Consider the following 18,072-nt stretch of genomic DNA (forward strand, 5'->3'; position numbering starts at 1 on the left):
AAACTAGTACTCAGAGTTGTCATATTTAACTTCTAGTGTTTCCTAACTGGCCCATACAGCCCCTGTCTTAGCTCCTGACTGAGTTAGGCAAAGAGAAGTCTTATACACCCAATTTCTGGAAGATATAATCCTTCTGAATTTCACAAGAGAACCAAGATAAGTAGGCAGAGAAAAGTCTCATTGATTGAGCATCTTCTGTGAGATTAAAAAAAAAATGTATTCTTGTTAATGGCTGAGGCTCTTATCCTGTGTTTCTAGTGTAGATCCCTAATGTAGGTACTTGTAAATCCATTTTAGGTACTTTTCCCAGGAAGAGACCTGGGTCTTCTTAAAATTAACAACTGTAGAGAAAGCCAAAGCTGTGAAATTAATAGGTCTCCCTGAAAAGTCTAGCAGGAAGCTGGGGTTGCAAAAGATGGCTGATTTCTTCTTCACACTTGAAAACTTAAAAAAACCCCAAAACCTGCTCAGAGTACTGTTATAAAAAGCTCTCCTGAAAAGAGCTGCTGGTGAGTTACCATTACTGATCACTGGCAGCAGAGCTTTCAGGGATGCAAGGCTTTGGGATCTGATTATGATCTCCCTTACATCCATAGAACATAATATATCCAGGACATTGTACCTCACATTGAAATACATATGACAATAAGTCAATTCTGCTACGCTTTTCTTTTTTTTTTTCTTTTTTTTCCATGCAACTTTTTTGTTGTTGTTGTTGTTGCTTGGTTTGTTATTTCATTTAATATATTTTCACAACTGTCATGGTTTAGGGGAAATTTGGGAGGAAACAACCTACCAGGCTTTTTTTCCCTCTGACACTTAAAAGTTTTTCTTTACCACTGGCTTACTAAAAGAGCACTTCCAAGAAAGCAGATTTTTTAAATGCACACACTTGTGTGTGCTAGCACAGCAATAAATCATCAATAATCACAACACCACAGCTGAAATACAAAAAGGATATTTATTTTCATTACCTTGCCAATGAGATGATCCTGAAAGCAGCGCCCAGGCAGAGGCACACAAGTGGGGACACAGGGACCGTGCTGGACTGACCTGCTCCCTCTGCCTGTCCATCAGGGATCCACTCCGCTGTGCCCTGATCTTTGGTGCACCAGGGCAGGAATCTCAGGCACAGGGATCTCTAAGACTGTGTTATCTAAACACATGTTCTACTTGTCAAACACAGGGCTAAAGAGGGATTAGCATGATGTGTGTCCTTTCCTACACAAGTCAATTGAGAACGTTCACAGTCCTCCTTGTCAGTCTTCCCTTATTCTCCTATACTACTGATTTAGAACTCAAGTAATGAGAAAAATAGAAAATAAAAATCCTCCCTGTAAAATAAAGGTTTTATTTCCAAATGGTTTACAGATTTGTCCATCATGTACATATAAAGACCACAAGCTCATATAGAAACATATTCCAGTTGTGGCCTTTGCTAAATGTTCCATTAATATCTCCTTTGCTTTGTCTGCACTTTCTTGGGATGAAAAAACAGCACTCAGTGCAGCAAAAATTTGTAGTTTACAAAAATATTTTTGAAAGTGTTTTTCAAGGTATATTTTCAATATAGCTGGATGATAGTGAAAAAAAACATTCTCTTTCCTATCTCCTGTTTGTCTGTTCCTGTCCACTCTAAAGATATTTCTATCAACAAAAGGCAAAGATAAAGAAAAAAGATTTTCTGAAGAGACACTCTGAATTAAACACTCTGAACTATGACACTTAAAAGTATTACTTGAGCTTGTACAAGACATTGTTGGCACAGAATTTATCTACCATACTCAAGCTAAAACCAACAAAAGGTACATTTTAGTTTGGAAGTACATTTTAAGTTTGAGAAAATATTTAATTTTTTTTAACAAAGGAAGAATTACAATCATTGCTAAGTCGTAGCTTCCTCTTGTTATTCTGTTCTTATTCTCATTGAAGTGAACTGCTTACTACCAAGTGCTCCTCTGAGAGAAGTCATTAGGGAAATTTTATGTCCTTAAAACTAGATAGAATTCTGACAATTACTTTAGTAGTACCTCAGTACGACCCCAGTTATCAGCAAAGTTGTGCTCAGGAGTTAATGGAGGTGTGCTGCCCAGGCCCTACAAACACTGCAAAGTCTGTGAGACTTTGCTTGTGAGTGGATTTGCCAACACGTTTCCAGATGTTGCATTAGGGACTTGAAGGACAACCAAACCAAAGACGGAACACTGAGAAGCACATTTACAGAAGGAGAAGTAAAGAGTGCTCTAAAGGTGGAAAGTTATTTCTATAGCGTTGCTGGAGTAGATGTCTGTCAGTCAGGAACAAGAGCTCTGGTGTTGTGGCCTGGAAAGGTGTTGGGATGGCAGCAGGTAAAGCAGCAGGAACATCTCCACAGAGATGTTTATTTTAGCCATGAGCATGGACAGTCCAGGGCCAGAGGCAAAGGCAAAAGGGCCTGAGCTGAGGGTCTGGGTTTAAGTACATGGGGTCTTTTGGGGCAGGGGAGCATCAGGGACAACGACCAGGGGACATGGGGGTGTCACAGAGGTGGGGGTAGGGCACGGGAGCCAACAGGGACACAGGGTGGGAATGACCAAAAGTCTGAGGGACAGGGAGAGGGCACAGGGCTGACCCAGGAACAGAACAGGCTTTGCTGTTCTGAGAGAAGCTTCTTGTCTCCCTAACTAGGGAATGCCTTTTAGGGCTTCCACAAATTGGAAAGTACCTAAGTGCAAGACTCCTGGCCAGTCTTACTAGGATTTTCTGCATGATCCTTTGTTCCAGGAAGAGGTGATAATTCTCTTTGTGCTTTAAACTGTGCAGCCTGCCCTGAATATTTCCTATGTAGCATCAGGTCATCCTACTTTTGTTCAATCAAGGCAAATAGAAAACTTTTGGTAATCTTGGTTTGTACTTGGTAGAATATGTTCTTTGAAGTTTTATTTTTCTACTTGTAAGAAAAGCTATATTTTAAAGAAGATAGGTGGTTTATAGCAAACTCATTCTTTCATAACATGTTTTGAAGCTGCTCTGAGGTTTGCAGTCTTAGAAATTGTTTGCAGAATGACAAATTAATGGGCAAAATATAAGTGAAAAAGGTCACAGATCTATTACGTGCAGACAGAAATATCAACATAATTTTTGCTCAGTCTTACGAAGATAAATTGTGCTGTTGATGAAACCAAAATATGTGAATGTCAACCCAAATATTTAATCTGCACTATAAAAAGCAAAAAACAAATCATGCAGTTTTGATGGAAAGCTATAGGGAAAATGAATTTAAAATGTTTTTATTAATTAACTGCTAATAACATGATCAAGTTTTTGCATTACCATTTTCTCTTTGAAAAGAATTTGGACCAAGATACTTATGAATCAACTGAGGATCAGCAGATCAACATATAAATGAAAACACAAGGAACATTTGTAAGAGACACAGTATTCAAATATAACTGGATTCATACATCAACTATAAGGAAATTGTGACTTTATTCTAGTTGAAAAACTTCTTAAACTTACTTAAGTGTAATAAAAACTAACTCAGAAGGCAAATTATTTTAGTGCACACTTTCCTTCAGGAAGTGCATTATTTTATACAGAAAATACTGTTATCTATATGTTTTTATGTATTTTTTAATGTCAGGAAACAACATTAAAATCTGAAAACTTCCGTATATTTCTTTTTGTTCCTTTTTTTTTGTTTTTTTTCCCAGAAGAAATAAAACAATACAATAGAAAAATTGCTAAGGTCATATATAAACATTAAATATTTGTCTAGAAGAGAAGATATATTTCAAGAGAGCATGGATCCCATATGCTGTTTAATCCTGGTGTCCTGAAAATCCTGTACAACCTATCAAATTTGACATTTGGCTTCTCACATTAAAGAAATTAACCATGAAGAGATATGAATATGGAGTTTGTAACAAAGCATTTTTTTCCCGATCTTTCAAGATGAATAACATTTTTTTATGCTCAGGGAGTATATTTCCAACACTGTGGTTTCTCTAAGGTCAATAAGATGCTGTAGTGCAGTTACAGCAATCAGAAATTACCTTTAACAGTTTTCATTTTCTTTTCCACTGTAATTGGAGGAAAAAATTGAGAAAAGCATTATACTTTCCTTGCCTTTCTTGCATCAGCCCGTTTTATCTAAGATAGGGCAGCAAACTCACTAGACAGTGTGTTTAATGGTTCATATATGGTTCAGTTGCCTCTCAGGCTCAAAGTGTTTGGGTTACAATTTTCTAAGGAATTTACAGTGCTAATTTACTGTGCTTTCTGCTTATGCAGGCAGGAATAAAGCTGAGCTACATACAGATGTTCAGAGCTGAAGGGAGCAAAGGGGATGGAGAAGCCAGAAAGCCTGGTAATGTGAGAAGAGGATTTAGAGCAATGTTATTTTCTCACCTGTTCCATAAGCTATGTTCTAAAATGTAGGGACACACATAGTCCGAAACAGTTTATGGTTCTTCTGAGAAGTTCCTTGCACAACTTGAACTCTTTTTGCTCTGTCCATATTAATGAACCAAGCAGTTAACCTGTAACAGGAAGCAGCTGCACTGCTAGGGTATTTATTCTTCTGGAAAAACGTTTAGAACATAACAGTAATTGTGCTGGAGCCAAATAAGTACTAGTGATCTCCATCAGAAGTATTACTTCCACACATTTCTTTCTTAAAGAAAAGGTTCAACCCACCAGGACTGCAGGTACTGGGATTTAGAACCACTAAGACCAGGCTGCAAGCTCATACAGCACTGGGAGACAAATATCATAGCTTTAACGCAGTGAAACTAGTTTCTGCTTGTTTTACAAAGAAAACAAGCTTGTCCATGTCTATCTGCATGTATCACTTCAATATATACTGAAAACTACACTGTAGATTCAAACACAGCTGAGAAACCATAAGTTAATTTTAAAAAAAGCACTGGCTTGGGCTGAAATGGCCTAAGATTTTCTTTCATTAGCAACTGTTTATTTGTTTTGCTTTTGATAACATAAGTATTGATATTGATAATATCAACTGGGGCCAGTTGATTCTCAGTTTGGAATCATGTTGCTATATGTGACTCACTTTTCTTTCAACCTTGTCTTTTGAAGAAGAAACAAAGAGAATCAGAACTCAAATTTACTTTGACAAAACCTTTCTTATTCTGTTCAGGAAGAGAAAGAAACTGAGGTATATGTCACATGAGAATACTGACATCAGGAAAACTCAACTATTAGATAGAACATAGAGAAAATTTTTCTCTGAATGCTCAATCACTTAATGTCAGAAGGAAAATAGGGGCAAAATATTCAGTGTGAATAGGGAGCGTAGTAAAGCTTAAAATAATTACTTTATGTATCTAGAACAGAAGAGTGGTGAATTTCCTCAAATTCATTTGAGAACAACTCTTGGTTTTCAGTTGTTTGCTTACTTGGTAGGTTTCTCAGGGGCTGTAAAATTGGCTATATTTTGGGATTTGGTCTAGCAGCTGGCCTCACTTAGGAGAACATAATTAGGAGTGTACATATATCCTTTCTTTCCTGGGCTCTTAGAGGGGAGGGATATTGTGAGCGAAACAAACCACCTTGTTTGGATTTTCTTATCCTGTTTTGCCAAGAAACCATTTAGGTTCTAAGTGGTGTTTATCCACAAACTAGGCATCTGTTTCTCATGTTGGGTGGCCTTCAGAAGGGTCAGATAATAATTAGATCATTGCTCATTATTTTGCACTGAGATAGCACTTTTAATTGGAAGACATCCAAAAACTTGAAAATACATCCATTAGCTGCACTCTCCTGCTTGTCAACTCTAGGAATCAAAAAATGAAGTTTACCTGTATTTCTTTTTCTTTTCTTTACAGGATGATATAACAAGCCTTGAATCCTGTGAGCCTGTATAAAGATAACTGAAAACTGGAATATTAAATTTGTCTGGTATATAATAGTTACTGTAGATCTTGGCTATATCATCAGGGTCCTGGCTTGATTGAACTGAATATATCAACTCGAATTTTGGCCTGAAGTATATCAGTCTCATTCCTCCAGCTGTTGTACTTGCAGTATGTGCACTCTGAACCCTGCAAATTATTGGTTGACATTAAACATATCAAAGTCCATATCCCTCTGTCCAGTTTTTTGGCTATGACCACAGAGTTTATGCCAGCTTCCTGCTCAGTGCCTGGTTTTCTCTGTGCTATATGTTTTCCAGATGCAGTGCTGAGCTCCAGCTAATCCACAGCCAGAGAATAAATACTTCTTGAAACCAAACTCCTGATATTTGAAGTAAATAAATATCACATGTCAGTTACTGAAAACCAGATATAGAAATATTTTAAGCCCCTACATTTGAAGCACTAATATTTGAAAATATTGTCTGTTATTTGCCAAGATTGGTTAAGATTTTATTATTTTATTTCACTGATAGGTTTTTGTTGTTTTTTTTTTTTTTTAATCCAGATGGGTTTGCAGGTGTGGTGGTGGCTACTTGCTGAAAGACACACAGACCTGTGGTGGCAAGGCCTGAAATACAACCTGGGTATTCAATAGTGTGTTCTCCAAACTTTAGGATTCCTTGTAGTTCACTCATAAAATCCACTTGAATTTAGCCATTGGCAAAAACATTTGCAGATGTGGAAATTGCATTTTAATTAGTTTGGATGACTACACCAGGTAGGTTTGTAGCAGGAGTTGCCATAATCACTAGGAGCAACATTGATCTAATAATGGCCATATGGGCATTTTTCTGTAATTATCATTATTATCTAATCAGCTTCTAAACACTGCCATGGCTTCTGAACAGTCAAAGAGACTTCTGGGGAAAGATTATTCTCATGTTGAGAGATAAATGAATGGAATTGCACTGATGTATTCTTGCCTGGACCATTTTGATCAACAGCAGATGTTGGCGTCGTTAGAACTTTGAGAAATTGCTCGTTGAAAAAAGCACAAACCCAAACACAAGTGTTTCCCAACTTCTTTCATTGCTGATAGTCCTTTTTACTACTCAGTACAACAGCAGCAGCTGCCTCTTTCAGAGAGGGGTCAGTGTCTCTGAGCTCACTGCACAGAGCTCAGGGTGACGTGGGACAGAAGTCACTTTGGAATCTGGGTTCTCAGGTGAGCTGAGAGCCCTCAGCCAGGAGGGGAGGAAGGAAAAAGATGCTGCAGAGTGAGCTCAGTGCACAGCATGCCACAATTCCTGGAGATGATTCAGGTCCATGAAAATACCTGACAGCTGCCACTACAGTTAGGATGATCCTTTAAGGCTCTGCTTCAGCCTTTCCACCTGTCAGCTTTTTCTGCACATGATATGCCTGTAATAGGAAATGTACCATCTCCCCAGAAACCAAATTAATACAGAGTTTGTTTTGCCTTTGATGTAAAGATGCTTTCATTGCTTCAGAAAGTGCTATTTTCTAAAATTAGTTTCAAATGCATGTTAGATTTTTATTAAGGAAAACATCTTTTTGACATAAGAGATGTAAAAAAGAAAAATTCTTCTTTTCCCCTGATATTTGCTTATGCTTAAAAGCCATCCTTTCTGAATTCAGTTTTTTCATTGTTTTTTAATGAAATAAATTCTGTCTGTTTGAGCAAAACATTTTCTTTATTAAAATCCTTATATGGACTTGAGATTTTCCTTGCCTCATTGGTGTCTGTTACTAAGCTTTCCTCAAAATACTTGCAGGTTTTGGATTAACATTAAAAGACCCACTACAGAGACAGCACTTCATACTGGCTGCTGTTTCATAAATATGCAAAGAATTGTACTCTCGTGTGCTTTTCCTAAATTACACCAGCTTATTGCAAAAGTGACGGATTTCTTTTTTCATGCCTGCAACAGCAACTCATAAAACTTCTTCATTTTTTTTGGTAGGATAAGTTAGTTAGCTTTTTGTTGAGTGCATGCCTGGAACATAAAGCAAAAGTACACTTTTTTCCCCCCTTTGTCTGACAGTGTACCAGTGTACTTACCTGAGAAATCAATTGAAAATACATCTGGGATTTTTTAACTGGTCTTGATATGCTTGTGAGTGTTTCCAACAAGCAGAGCCAGAATAGTAGCTAAAAAGATGCTACTGCCTTAAAAAAAAAAAAAAAAAGAAGAAAAAAAAAAATTGTTCCAAAGGAACTTGCTTTTAGTTTGGCTTTTTTTCCCCCCTTTTAAATTCCTTTTATATGCAACAATTAATTTTTTTTCATCCTTACTGATGATGGCTATTGTTTTACTTAATTCCTTTTCTCAAAACCAAACAAAGTAACCTCATTCAATGTGTCTGCTTGAAATTTTTTAAAGTTTTTTGCACACTATAAACATGGCTCTTTTGAAAACAGAAATATCATCAGTGAGATTTATAAAACAGTATTTTAAATTAGATTTTGCAAAATTGTAATTCAAATTCAAATGAAGATTGTAAATTCATCTTCCTAATTATAAAGGGTTATTTGAGACTGGTTGATATATTTTTTCATTCTCATTTGTTCACTTCATATGAAGAACCAAAGCTTCAAGCCTTATGTTAGTAGGTCCCATGATAAACTGGGAGAGCTGGATCCTTTAAAGTCAGGGTCATCTAGCTGTCACTATTTTGTCACTATTTATTTTGATTTAAAAGACATAAATTTTTCTGTTGTGCCAGGGCTTAGTAACTTTAACGGAATTTTACAAGATAAAAAAGTCTCAGCGTGACAAATATGTTGAAAGATAAATTAAGGTAACACACTCAAGATCTAATGCTGTCAAATTTTGCATATATACTAAGAACAATTTTATCCATATCTTTAAGAATAAGTAGCCCATGGAGCTACTACATGTAGTGTTTTGCAGACCTGGTCCTGCAGCTCTATTTTCTAGATGCTCATTTATAGTGGTAAAATTTAATTTAATTCAAAATAATTTAAATAGAATACTACTCTCACATTAGTCTGGCCTAAGCACAGCACCTTTTGTATTTAATCAAATAACTTACAATTGTAAAATTAACATAGATGTCCCTAAGTGTCATTATGTGTCACTATCCTCTGTTGTAATAGTTCATAGTATTTTCAGAGTCACAATCCTTCCAATAATGAGACAAAGGTGTAAACAAAAACTTTATCAATTCATACAAGAAATTGAATCTTGAATTAAGAAAAGACAGAAGAACACATTGGTATCTGTTAAATGTGATCAACAAGACAGAAGAAGCTTGCTTTTAAACGTTTACTCTGAATATGCTTATAATAATACATATTTTGAGGTGATATTTTTGCAAATGATATCAAGAAGTCACGTTAAGCGCAAGCAATTAGCAGATTATCTTCTTTCAAGATGACCACTTTACTAGAGAAAATGGAGATTTCAAATGATAATAACAAGTCCTCCAGTTGCATAATTATTAAATCAGTTCCTATCTTCCACTGAAGTGTAATTACAGCACACATATGAGTGTATGGGGGAGGAGGGATTACAAAGCAAAAGCCAGAAAGAAACCCCAAATTCTCCATGATATCATGGTGCATTGTTCTGATCTTTAAAAACATTTAAAACAAACTTGGAAAGACTAAGTGCTATAGAACTACCTGAAAACCTCAATTATGTATCCATTAGTAATTTTATCAAAGAAAGTAAAAACACTTGACAAAAATACTTTAAAACTATTGAAGGCTTTTTTATGGGTGGAATTGGTGTTTAGACTGATTAATAGTACAGGTAGACTTGCAAATGCTTGGCAAAAGAGTGGCACATACAGCACTACAAAAGACATTGAAATTTTCCTATTCAGTGCTTTTAGAGATCTTAGCATCAAGATGTTGACAATCATCATCTTCTTAAATAGGATATAGACCAAATCCAATGATACAACCAACTATTGTTAAAGATCATAGAGTTGTACAAACTGCTATGAAAAAAATAAAACTGTGTTCTATCCAAAACCAGCACATCCTTGTGGAAGACAAGCTTAGCGTCTCATCTTCCTTACATAAACATTCCACAAAAATAGTTATGGAGACAGGACTTTCAGAAACCTTACCAATGAAAATGCAGTGCCTTAAGAAATGTATAGGTGCTGTGTATAGTCTGGAGAAGTGGTACCACTCTCAAAAAAAATCAGATGTGCCTGGCTTTTAATAATTATTATGCTAATAAGACATATTTTCAAAATATTATGGTGATTTCAAAAATCTTTTCTGCTGAACCCAAACATCTCACTTTGAAGCGTGAACATATTCAAGGATTAATTTCGGAATGGGAATGGCAAGGTCAGTTGCTAGTCTCTGTCTCGCATTTAAGCTGTGCAAATCTATGGGTCCATTCATCCTCGTAAACCACCCAGTTCACAGTCATGCCTTACCTGGAGTAGACAGGAAATGTAGCATGTCCAAAATGTCAGGAGCTGATGGTGTAGGCAATCTCAACACTTCTAAATTATATTGGGTGAACAGTATCTGTTATTGAAAATGTTCTACCAGTAAAGCATTTTCTCACCTCAGGAAAAAATCCACATGCTGGGTGGCTGCCTCAGGTAACTGATGGGAACACTTCCATCTTAAACAAAGAGCAGGTTTTACTTTCACAGCACAAGATTCTTCAACATGTCTTCCAGCTGTTGCAGTGACCTGATGCATTTATTTTAACCAGTAAAAAAAGATGAAGCATCTACTTTTGCTGTGAATGAAATGGTGATCACATTGTTTTCTAAAAGGTGTTTATTCCTCTATTTTTGAACTTTCCATATATAGAAGTTTCTGTTGCATAAAGCATAATGAAGATGCGGCTAGGAGTCCTGTATATTAGAAAGCTGTGAAATAATTAGGCAAGAAAGTTGGTGTGCACCTTCTCATCTTTATGCATAGATCAATACAGCACATTTAAACATTTAGAACCATATAAAAAAGCCTGCAATGCCAAATTATAATGCAAAATTATTAACTGAAAGTATAGAGACGTAAAAATGGATGTGTTGAATGCTCTCTTGATTTATGAAGAAGCTCTGCTTCATATGGAAAGTTTCACTGAGACAGGACCAGTGAAATTAGTAAGTTTGAAAACTTTTAAAACATGTCTTTCTATTGGTAGGTTTTTCAGAAACAGGACATCCAGATGGCACTCAGAAAGCGCAATGATGAATCAAGCCTTTACAATGTAATATTCATCACATTATCAGATACAGCAAGTTTTGCCAACACCTGGTAACCAACAAATTATTCTTGTAGTAGAGCCATTAAATGGACTAAATAGAAACTGTGGGATACCTGTTAACAAGGTCTTCAGCTGTGGAGAACGTCTGGTTTTCTTTTCTTCCAAGTTTATAAATCACAACACATAAACCCACTTGAATAATAATATTGAAAGAAAATACTTCACAAGAATTATTTAACAGAATAATCTACTCAACACAAAATTTCAGGGAGAAAGGGGGAAAATTTCTTTTTGCGGGAGCACATTTTAGGTGAATATTTCTGACCACAAATAGGAAGGAAGTAAGTGTTTAGCTCTTGCTTATATTTATCCTTTTTAAAAATTGTCCCTTTGATTTTAAAATTTCCTTATTAATTTTTAAATTGTGATCTGTATGAACATAATAGTTTATGAGAGTGTTTCTACCAAAAGCAAAAAAGTAAATAAGCTTTTGTACTGATACGGAAAGGTTTTTTTACCCTTGTCAATTCTCGAGTCATATAAAATTGTTTAAATTCATATTTTAATCTGTTGTCTTTACAATTTTGTTTAAAAAGTTACCTGAATATGATTTAGATATCTTTTTATGGAATTTTATTTTAACCCCTTTGGTTAAAACCAGCATATTTCTGGTCAGATTAGTCAGTTTATTATAGTCACACAACATAGAGAAAACTTGTGGACAAAACTACTTGATGCTGTGGATTTTCTCAGTGTCTCATAATTTGATATGAATTTCAGCTCTCAGAACTTTATCAAGATACCAGTTTTCCATTACAGAAAAATAATTGCTGCTGTCAAGTACTAAATTGCACCTCAGCTTGTAGACAAAGTACAGATAGCAATTTTATTTCCATCATATGAGACTACACAGACCCCATTTCGAGACCATCTGAGCAGGGTCCTCCCATCAGGGTAGAAACAACCTGAAGCAGCCAGTATGCATGTGTTGGATTGCAAATGGATCCGTGCAAGTCCTCCATAGTATCTCCAAATCTAGTATATCCTCTGGACAGAGCAAATGCAACAGATATATGATAAGAGGTAAAGAAGGAAGACTCAGCAGTGTGGGCAGAAAAAATAATAAAAAAAAACCTACCCAAAGCCTTAAAAGCCCAGCTAGGCATTACCAAGAAGATAAACGCGGCTGTGTTTTCCTTCCAACATCCCGGAAGACAAAATAGAGCATGCACATTCTTTTAACAACTTCTTATTACTTAAAATTAATTTATTTGAAGGAGACAATAAACCATTATTTTTCTCATTAAATCAGATTTAACTAACACTTCTGAATTCTCTTTTTCCCTTTATGACCAGGTATCCTTACCTCTTTCTTAGACACAGATTTCTCCGTGAAGAGGAGATCCTATATTTTGTCAAATGTTTTCCAGCTATTCCTTTTTTTTGCAACCTATGGGATATGAATATGTAGGTGTCAAGCAAGAGATTACAGGGAACTTTGGCCCTGATAAGTCACAGTTGTACTAATTACCAGAGAAAAGGAATAACCTTGCCCTTAATAAGTCAGAGCTGTGACTAATAAACATAAGTGTGATAAAAAGGGTGGGTTGGCTGGTTAGGGGAATCTTGGAAGACGAGGGCTTGGAGAAAGAGGACTTTGAGGAGGTAGAGGAGCCCTGAGGATAGAGGGACAATCCAGGGAGATGCGAAGAAGAAAGAAACAAGGCAGAGAGTTGCTGCTGTAGATGATCTGCTGTGATGTCAGTCCTGGTCTGATGGAGTCAGAGCCTGCTGCTGGAGCCTGCAGCCATAGCTGGGCTGGGTGAAAGCTGGGCTCAGGGTCTGCAAACCAACACTTGCAGTCCTAGTCCAGCAGGAAACAGCCAGCAGTCAGTCTGCAGCTGCACCCTACAGTGGGAGCTTGCTGCACTCAGAGTCAGGATGGCTAAACTGTAAAGGAGAATAAACCAGGACCCTTTTCATGCTGTTGAGGGAGGGTCTGTGTCCTGGCTCACTTCTACCTAAATGAGAGATCTGATGCAATATGAGCCCACAGAAATCTTCAATCTGAAAGAGGGTAAGTTTGGTGTGCATGTAAAACAAGTACCATGGTTTGATGTAGGACTGTGGCAGTTGAGTTCTGTTTTTCTTTCTGGTTGGAGATAGCAGCAAAAGGAATACCTTATTATGCATGAGGTATTCCATAAATTGCTGTTATTCTGAGGTTTTCTTCATTTGCTTTTCTAACTAACATATTTTTAGAGGACTGGTTTGTTCTCCTAGAAAGAAACATTTATTCCTTTAATATGTCAGCATTCATTAGGTTTTTGCTTCTCTTCCCTTCAGCCCACTACTATACTCTAACTGAAATCAGTTGAATAATTCCCGTAATTAAATGTATTTCTAACTATAAGGTGATTGAGTTTAAGACAGGCACTATTTATAGACAATTAATACATTTCATCTTTGAACAATACTAATCACATTATAAATGCCATTTCTCTCAACTTATTATTAAAGACATTTAGATGTAAAATTAAGGAAAAATATCTAAACTTTGAAAGTTTACTACTTTGTAGATTGCATCCAACCATAAGTAGTTGGGCTAGAGATTGAGCTAAAAACAAAATAACAGTTTAAAATATACTAAGAGCATAATCAGATACTGTGGAAAAATAGAATCATAGCCCTCATATACCTTATTTTTTATTTAATTCAACTTTTTAAATTCAGCTCAAGGTAGCATATTAGAAACAGAATGCATATGTTTTCTTTCTAGCCCACTGCTATTATGATTAGAGCGTTAGGCATGCAGAATTTTTCTTCTTGACAGGAGACTTATACATGAGTATTTTAAACAGTCTGGAAGTAGTAGTTCCCTTTACACAAGAGTAAGAAAAATTATGGTGGATATCATTAACACACAAAGAGATGTAGAATTCCAGGTATGCGCTTCTAGCTCTCTTCTGTTTAAAAAAAAAAAAAAAAAAAAAAATCCCTAAACTATCTTAAGTCAGGAACCATGACAAGTATTTGCCACCAATTTCAAATGAGCTGTGTAACACATCCATAGGAATTGCATAATATTTCAATTTATGTAGATGCTAAGGAAATCTATGCAGATTATTAACTCTCAAATTGGTAATTTATACTTTTTAAGATTAGGAATTGCCCACTTCCCTCATATTATACTGCGCTTAACTGGAAGAATTGCATCTTCCTCTGCAGCATCTGGTGTTAGCTGCTGCCAGACAGAATGTTGGACTGGTAGGGCATTGGGTTGTTCTGCTGTAGCCACCAATATGTTGAGATATCATTGGCTAAAATATACAAGCAATTTAATCAAGAAAGCATCTTAAGAAGAGAATTTTTGCATTTCTAGCTGAAATAGACTTACTGGAAGAAGATATTTAAAATAAGTTTTTATACACTTTGTTGCCTGCTGTTCCCCAATCTGACTGAGAAGTGAGAATGGCCCAATGCATAATTTAAATAAAGGGAGGAGGTATGGTAACAAACAATATTGCAGCATGTTTAATTTATGTCTTTGAATCATTAAAAGTGAAATATTTCACCTGGTGTTTATTTCAACTAAGACTGAAAATCCTCCACCTACTTCCTTTTCTGTTTCAGTTTTACAGGTCACTGATTCTTACATTTCAGAAGATCAATCACTGAGGTATTGATTTAAAAGAGGTATAAAAATCAAAGCTGAATGAACATATCTGACTTGCTCATAATGCATGGTCAGTGTTGGGGAAGAAAAATTGTGAAATAACGTGGTGGTGGAGAAACACTTGGACTCTGACTTGAATAAAAGAGATTACTTTGGCAACAAATCAATGATAGAGCGATGCATTCCATTTCATGCCTTTTGCAGTAGACAGATGCAGAAAGGTAGTGTGGATGATACAATCCCATCAACATTCCATTTTCTAAGATGGGCAGGAAAATAAAATGCATGCAGGCTCTGAAAGAAAATTACATGTTTAGATATAGAGCTACAATAGTTATCTATCTTCAAAACCAAGTTTTGTTTGGAATTGTACACTACTGCCTACTACTTGATGAAGATGTATTTTTGCAGCAGAAAGATTGTACAATAGTAAAATACTTGTCAGAATTAATTACCTATGGAAAATAAGAAATGGCCTGCCTCACTAGCAGGCTACGTTTCATTGTTAAACAGGAAAAAAACCAGACTGGTTTTTCTTTGTAATATTCCTTCTCTTTTATTACTGTCCCTCTGTCTCTTTAAAATTTTGTACCAAGGCAATCTTTGGAAAGGATTTTAAGCAATGAGTAAGAGATGAGGTAGAAATGAGTCAACAAACCATGAACACAGCTTAGAGCACAAGACCAATTCCTGCCTTAAAGATATCTTCACTCACTCTGGATCTACAAGTGTGGTGAAAAGAGACTAAGAAGAATCTGAGTGACAGAAGGAATAAAATTAAAAAGGTTTGGTCTCATTTAAGTTTGTTATTGTCACTGTAAAGAAACCGCAGTAAATAAAAATGTAAGGATATGACTGAGAGCATATCTGCCATAAATGACACAGATTTTCTATTTAAAGCATCATATTCTGAATAGACAGACAAGAAATTTAGCAAAAATTTTTCTTTGGTAGAGGAAGCCTTCCTACATGGCTTAGAGTATTGCAAAGAAATTAGCAATAATATATTGCTAGATAACACATGCCAAATAGTTTGAGAAATGTTTAGCCAGGTATTAAAAAGGAAGAGATGATTTATGTTTTCTTTACTTTGGTAAATGAGAGTGTCTAGATCTTTTATGAAATTAAAGTATTTTCCATCTCAAAGAAAGAGAACAGTCTCCTGAAATCCTGCGTATTCCAAGGATTTCCTTCAAATAGAGTGCTAAGCATATGGGAAGTTTTTACTGCAAAAGTGACTCTGAGAAGAGCTCGCAGAATCTCTGTTAAAACATGCTTCAGAGACAAACTGAGGAGTTACAAAGATATATAAATATGCCATTCAAGAGAAGTATGTTTTGGTTTTTTGAGGGTTAAGTGATTTGTTTGATTCAGTTTGGTTTTGTTAGGGATTTTTTTGGTTTTATTTGTGTGTATATGTTTCCTTTTTCTCCTCTAGCCAAGAGGAAAGGAAGGAAAATTTCTCAATTAGTAGAAATAACAGCTTCAAGTCAAGAGCATGGCACACACTCTAATTTCATTCTGACCCAAAGGCAGCAACATCTGGAGAATACCTTTTCTATCAGAGATATTTCTTCTCAGCGGCTTATAGCCTTGGATAGGTAAAGGAAAAATCTGCCATGAAGCTTCAGTTCAGCTAAAATGGTGGCAAAAAGGCTTGCAATATTCATTGTCTGTTTTCCAAAGAACAGACATAAGAATTTGTCCTTGATTCTAGGAAATGCCACAGTGATTTCTTTGAGGCAATGCAAACCAAGAAGTTTAAAACTTTGCTGCATTTTGCCACTTCTGATTTACACTGTCCATAACCAGAATAAAATAACTACAATGAGATTACAGGTGTTTTTATTTAACACATTTTTATGTAATGTAGGGAAAAAAGTTAATTCCTAAGCAGTGCATATATAAAATACAGTAACTTAAAATTATTGCAGTTCAGTAGTTTTAGCTGTATCACTCTAAACTGAAATTTCTCAAAGGGAAAAAAAGTGTTCTTGTAAAATCAAGGCTTTTCAGTTCAGGAAGAGAAATCCCAAAATCAAAAACTTTCTTTGAGACTTCTCTATTTTCTAATGATGGGGACATCTTTACTAGTAGGAGAACAGCTAACTTCTGATACTGCATGTTGCTGGATGAGCTTCCAAGTGGCTACATGCCAGGTACGGGAAGAAGCTTACAAAATAGTAAAAAATAAATAATAAAGTAGCCCAGGCAGCTCATATGCTTGAAGCTTAGCCAAACTAAGGAACTGCAAACACAGATTTGTAATGAGAAAATGTCAGACAAGCCTAGCTACAGGCATCACCACCTGTGTTGTCAGAAAGAATAAGAACATAAATGAAAGCTGCTACAACTAGAAATCATTCCCTTTTGAATAACATCGTCTAACTCTGCTTATTATTTTTTCTTCACATGGAATTCAGTATAACAATTTGGCTGACATTTTCTGTGTTATTGTATTTGACAGTTTGTGGGGACTGTTGATGAGTAAACCCTATACTTGCTAGCAGCTCCATACTGGGATCTGAAACAGGATTGGCAGCTTTAGCTTTAGAAGCAGGGGCTACACAGTGATGAAGTGCTGATTGTTCTTTGGTAGCAAGAGGGACAATCTGCCATTCTTCAGGGAGTCCTCATGCTATAATGTCTCTTTTCCCCCCCTCCATCTATAAATCAAGTCCTCAGAGGACTAGTCAAGGCAGAAAAACCTCTAGACCTGCTTTGCTGTGAGCTGTGTGAACCCCACAAGCTAGAGCAACAGAGGGGAAAACTCCCTCTTGGCCCTTTAAGATCTTTGAAGAGTTTTAATGCTGACACTATGAAAGAGGACTGTGGAAGCCCTAAAAGGCATTCCCGGCTAGGGATACAGAAGAGGCTTCTGTCAGCTGTCCTCTCAGAACAGCAAAGCCTGTTCTGTTCCTGGGTCAGCCCTGTGCCCTCTCCCTGTCCCTCAGACTTTTGGTCATTCCCACCCTGTGTCCCTGTTGGCTCCCGTGCCCTACCCCCACCTCTGTGACACCCCCATGTCCCCTGGTCGTTGTCCCTGATGCTCCCCTGCCCCAAAAGACCCCATGTACTTAAACCCAGACCCTCAGCTCAGGCCCTTTTGCCTTTGCCTCTGGCCCTGGACTGTCCATGCTCATGGCTAAAATAAACATCTCTGTGGAGATGTTCCTGCTGCTTTACCTGCAAACACCTTTACAGCTAGCCAGCTTGCAACAGAGGACTGTTACCATGCTTTTTAATATGAAATATGACCACCCTGGACTTTTGATAAGCTAACTAGATAAAAATAACATTAGAGATT

Source organism: Cinclus cinclus, chromosome 4 (assembly GCF_963662255.1).
Source record: "Cinclus cinclus chromosome 4, bCinCin1.1, whole genome shotgun sequence".
In the NCBI taxonomy this organism is placed as follows: Eukaryota; Metazoa; Chordata; class Aves; order Passeriformes; family Cinclidae; genus Cinclus; species Cinclus cinclus.